Source organism: Hylaeus anthracinus, unplaced genomic scaffold (genome assembly GCF_026225885.1).
Source record: "Hylaeus anthracinus isolate JK02 unplaced genomic scaffold, UHH_iyHylAnth1.0_haploid 11985, whole genome shotgun sequence".
Taxonomy (NCBI): domain Eukaryota; kingdom Metazoa; phylum Arthropoda; class Insecta; order Hymenoptera; family Colletidae; genus Hylaeus; species Hylaeus anthracinus.
The window spans coordinates 8,580,561-8,586,526 of NW_026534333.1; the positions used below are offsets into that span (position 1 = coordinate 8,580,561).

The following is a 5,966-nucleotide window of genomic DNA, read 5'->3' on the forward strand; positions in this document are numbered from 1 at the left end:
GAACCACCTCTTTCAAGGTGTTACAACATTTTTGGGACACCCTGTATATGGAGTAAAACTAACAAACATTCGCTTGGATAACTTTCGTAATCACTCGCGCATTCTCAACCATCCACGTTGCCTTTCGCTGGTTTATTTACTCGTCTCATCGTATTCATATTAGAAATCGATTGCGTCACAATCGCATTTATTTTCGAACAGGGCGTGTGAACTCATCGTTACTCGTTTCTGGTCGAGAAATTAATTAATATTGACAGGCGAGTAGATAACGTTGATCGATAAATATTGATCGGTACCGTCGAGGAAGAGCATTTACTTTCGCGAGGGAATGCAAAACAAGTACAGGGATTTCGTGGCTGTGTTAGATAAGGAGATAAGAGGCTCAATGTTGCAGGTGGAACGATGAGAAAGGCAAAACGAGCAACTCGAACGGACGATTGGTAGCAGAATAAAACGATTAATCGAATCGCACGAAATTTCACTCGGTGTGTCTATTCATACGCGTTGGAGTCGTGTATGATCAACGGTATTGGATATCTGTACGAGCTTTAGAAAGGGAACTTGCGAAATACATCTGAAGCCGGAAGCAAGCATGAAACGTCACGCGCGCACGTGTGCACAGCCATCGGAAACGTGAGCATACAGGAAGTAAAAGTTTACCTTTCGTCGACCCGGTAAAAAGTGACGGATGAATTGTTGTGACGTTCCGGTTGATAATGGCTTTGCTAATTGAACGAGAATCTTGTTCGTCTCGTGCAAGTAGCTATCTGGTACCCTAATTGGACTGCGAGTTTTCGGACACGTTAGGCATGTGCTCGTATGTATGAAAAATAATAAAGTATAATTACATATATAAATATGTAAAAGTAGACTTTTACACTCCTATTGGTCGATTAGACGAGTAGACTGTTGCACCCTTATTAGACGAGTAAACTTTTAGACTTTCATTAGACAAGCAAACGAATAGATAAACAGACAAGCAAGCTCTTAGACGAGTAGATGATTATTATCGATGCATTCTTCCGAACAAGTACACTTCATACTCACTCTACTGTGACGTCTTAATGCTACATTGTTTCTTTATCGAAAGTCTACAATTTAAACATAATCGGTCAGTGAAGTCGTAATCAAATGAAGTAAAAGGTGTTAGAAGCATTTCGACGAGGAAACCACAGAATTAAGACGAAGTATGAAAGGACAGGGAAGAAGGAAATACATACTCAGCGCGGAGTAATTATATGTATATGTATCTGGTTATTATAATCTACCTTTCTAAACATGGCATGCACGAATGCTGAGTCTATTTAAAGAAACGCGTCCAATTAAAAAATCAAACGAAATCCTTAAACGCTTCTGTTTACCAACCAATGCGATCCTGCGAACATAAAGAATGTTTAGACTCTCGGAGCAATGAAATTTTACCAAAAGGAACGTGAACAAAGTGAAAGGTTACGTAATTGTTCGCCCTCCCATTTATCGTCGTTGTGTAATCGGTGTCCTTCGAGAGCCACTGGAAAGGAGAATGGAAAATTTTGGAAAAAGCGGCCACTCGTTATTCACGACGACTTCTCTCTCGTTTCCATTTCTTTAAAACCTGTACGCCTTGAGGATCTCAGATAAAATTCTGGCCGTGCTGGTTTTAGCAATGGAACAACTAGGAACAGGTCGTGTTTCAAGAATACTCGTGGAAACTTTGCAGTCACCGTTCCTTTGTGAAACGACGAATCACGAGCAACGATCCGGCCCCAGAATGCTGGAATGACAATTGGAGAACAAAGGGGGAACGAAAATGAAGAGTTCGAAACGTCTCTTTCGTCTGTAGAAGAGGGATGAGATAAAAGTTGCGGGGAAATTATTGTTTCAAGAAGATAATAATAACGTGAATATCAAGGAAATATTATTGTTTCTGAAGTGATATTATGGGTTACATGAAACTGTTTCTTCTGAAGAGAATCTGGGAATATTAAAATTAAAGTTACTAAAATAAAATCGATGAAAGCTGGAATATCAAATTTTAAATTATTTTTGGTAGTGTTGGAGACAAACATTGATAATCGATACAAAGGTAAAGGAACAGAATAACTTTGTTATATTGTATTTGATTGGTGAGTCAGTTGTTATGACACTGTGAATTCCTGTTTGACTCACGGTTGCCGACGAATGCTCCAAAGCGGCTCGTAATAATATCACACCATTATCAAATACTTTGACGACATTTATTATAAATTAAAACCCATACCAACTTTCTCCGTTTCGCATAACGCATTTTATTGGTTTGGATTTTACATAAGTGCACTTTCCTCGGTAGCATGCCACGGACTAAAAATAGTATCCATGGATACAGATAAATGTAGAGCGCTCAACGTGATTGAATGTTTGTTTACATTCTACGATTCGTGTAACGATTACAACAGTGATATAACCAACAACCAGAGTAGATGCGAAACCATTCGATCGGTTCTTTTTTGTGTAAATTACATATTTTCGTCGTAATTTATCTTGGATGACCTTTAACCAAAGAATGCTGTACACTTCTTAAAACACTATTAACAGATAAGCAAAAAAATATAGGAAAAATTTATTCATTTTTTATTCAACCATAATTATTGCAAGATGTATTATTTATTTAATATTTATTTATATATTGTTACACATATTATACATATTATTTATTTATAAAACATGTTATTTATTATTCATCTTGATGGTGACATTCGCCAGCCCCCTCGAACCACAGAAAACAAGGTCAACGGCTAGGAGTGACCTTTGTCTATAGGTCACTGTACGCGACTCGGAGCCTTATAGTAGAACCTACGTAGAAAGACATACCATTATACTTTTAAGAAGGGCACAGTTGACCTTTACATCTCCTCTACACCTTCGACTGCAAGAGACCTACCTATAGATTACATCCCTCTTGACCCTCAGCAAGACTGATAAAATAGACAAGTTATTCAAGTGACGTGGTTGTAACGCATTGTCCTATATCTTCAATGAAGTGAACGGAGTCTCTCCATTTAATATTGTATTATCGTCAAAATCTGCTATTAAAAATCTACCTGACGTCAATGGTAACGACATCGAAGAACCACTTTGACGATCTCTGGCTCGATAGGAGTTGGAGCGATTATTTATTATTCGCAGCGATTACAGTGCCGCCATTCGTAATATCAATTCTCCAACCATGCGACGATTAACATTCTCAGATTTTTCTATAAAAAACCGTTCATACATATCGCTATAGTTTTTTTTCTGTCGACATATGCATAAACGCAAGCCTTGGCTGCGGCTGGAAAACTACTAACATTAAGTCACAAACACGTCTATCATTCGTTTCCACGATGCCAATGGTGATGAATACAAATGTTTCCAACGAGCTACGTGCTTCGTTGCATTCGAAGGATTGAAGTTCCTTTGACCAAAAGAGACGGACAGCATAAAACCCTTAGGACATCGATGGACGCGTTTGGTCCCTGGGAAACCCATTGTAATATCGCGGTGGAAGTATTGGTCTTGGTGCACGAAGTACCCCTTTGTGCTTGCGCACAGTGGCCTGCGAAAAGTTTGAGACGGTTGACAGTTTAGTTATGCTTTGGAGAGGGAAACATTGTCGTAAATGGAAGTACGCATTTCCGTCTTCTCTCTCCGCGTGCCTCAACTCTCTATGAAAAATTCTTTGTGCAACGTGCACGATTAAGGAAAATTTCTTTGAAGATGACATTCACACTTCATGAATTGAATAAAATATAGTGTATACGTAGTCGAGCGTTACCAGTTGAGGTTCGGGGAATAAGAAAATACTTATTCCGAAAGAGAATAATTCTTTTCTCACTTTGTTATTTTATTTGTAAGTAAATTACAAATGCTTCACGTTCTCCACGTGAATTAATACTGCAAAGAGTTTATCGAGTCAGTTGGCGGTGATAATAATTAAATTTCAAGATAGAAAATAGTGTTTGTGCATGTAATAAGGATTCAAAAGGAGTTACTAAAATTGTGAATAAATATTCATTATTTAATTTCTCAATTTTTTAGCATGACATGGTACAGCTCAAGGTCGATAGATAACCATTTTTATTTAATTCCAGGAATATAATTCGTCTCTGAATACTTTTGTATAGATTCTCATGCGTTGTCCTTCGACATACTATGGTATCGTTTGTCTTTTCAGAGTTTTAGTCAAGGAAGAAACCACTAAAATAACGAATAAATATTCATCGTCAACGTCATCAAGGATATCGGTACATTTGTGTACGTTCAGTTTACAAGTTACTTTAAATACTGTGCCATGGAAAGGATCGATACGATACCGAATAAATATTCAGAATTAAATGTTTCTGTGGGATAGCGCGGCAGTTTCGATAGATGCCATGGGTCAATAAGAATATACACTTTTTTAATCTTAGTTTGACCTTTGAAGCCGCAACGAATGTTGCTTTGATATTGCGTTTTCTCTATGCACGCCGGCGGGTCAATATTTGATTCCTCTTGCGCCCTAAAGATCGAACATCTTTCAACTTCCAAGAGTTATTCAAATTTTTAAATGTTTCGAACTTCACATTTTCCATAATCGTATCACATCGAATTCTCCTTCATTTTGAACAAAATAGAAGAGTTTATGTGGCTAGGACTTGAGCTTTAACGATTCGACCATGAATTGGTTAAGTCGCTCGGTTTTATTTCAATAATTTGTTTCGACCTCCTAGAATCTGAGAGGATTTAAGTTTCTTTAAATACTATAACGTGGAAAAAAAACCCACTACAGTGGTAAATAGAATGTTTATCCAAATTTGTGTAAATGAAGAACAGAAACTTAAATTAAAGTATATTTTTAAATGTTCTAGACTTCTAAATGTTGTAACGTGTATTTTATTTTTATATTTTATGTATTCACGCATTTGTCCACATCCTTGTGTATTTGCATTTGTCATAAATATCTACAGGTTAGTGATAAATAAAGATTCATAGTTAAACTTTTCGCCGAGTCATCATGACAACATCAAATGATTAATAGGTGCCACAGGTTAATACAAGTTTAAACTTATATTATTTCAAGCTTGATCGTTCATCTCTAAAAGGAGGTGAACTCTGTTGACAGGGAATACATTTTCTTACAATACAATTCTATAGAATAATATTATGTGACTCGTGATATAAACGGTTAGAACTAGACAGAGATACTTACGTAAATTCATATTTTTACAGATATAGATAAAGAATTGAGATTTCAACGAAAATATGCTTAATCTTCTAAACAGTTCAACATACATTTTATTGTTGATATTTTATACATCGCATTCATGCACATGCTTATACATTTACCCATATTTGCCATAGATGCATAACCATTTGCAGTCTAGTTATAACTTCGACAATTTAAAATTTTTCTAATACAATTTAATAGAAATATTCCGAAAAAAAACAACTCACCATTGAGCATAATAATAAAAAGAATCTTTTTTTAACCCAGAAAAAAAGTACCCCCGTAACAAGCCTGTGACAGTCAATACGTTACCCATGGCCTTCTTCCTCGAAAAAAGCCTCAACCAAAGCCTCTCCATCCACACCCACGGCACTCGGAGAACCCTAGAGGCGATCGATCACCCTGACCCACCCAACGTTCTACCATCGTCACCAGCGCGTCGTCACGTTCAGTCACCAAGTTCACCGTGTCTCTATATTTATAAACACCCCATAACCCGATCGCCGTCTAACCGATAAACAAACATCCCCGTCCGCTGGTGGAGGGTTCGGCGGAGTAGGGAAACCATTGTAAACAGCTTCGGATCCGATCGATTATTCCACTCCGATTATCGATGCTTGCGTTCGCCGAACATCGATGACAGGAAGGAGGAATGCAACGTAACGACTAATCATCGATTCGTCATCAATCGCGAGGAGGTCAAAGCTCATGGTAGCGGGATACTCGATTCGTTTATAAAGAATTTCAGTTCCTCGGTTCACGG

General features: G+C 37.5%; 1 long non-coding RNA gene across 1 annotated transcript; it reads right to left on the minus strand.

Moving 5' to 3' along the window:
* Nucleotides 1-1,344: 1,344 nt before the first annotated feature.
* LOC128887167 (uncharacterized) lies at nt 1,345-5,783 on the minus strand. Its single transcript, XR_008459977.1, has 4 exons — nt 5,516-5,783; nt 2,900-3,553; nt 1,454-2,811; nt 1,345-1,375 (listed from the first exon to the last, which is right to left on the minus strand). It is a non-coding gene; the product is annotated as an uncharacterized LOC128887167 (long non-coding RNA).
* Between the last annotated feature and the right edge of the window lie 183 nt (nt 5,784-5,966).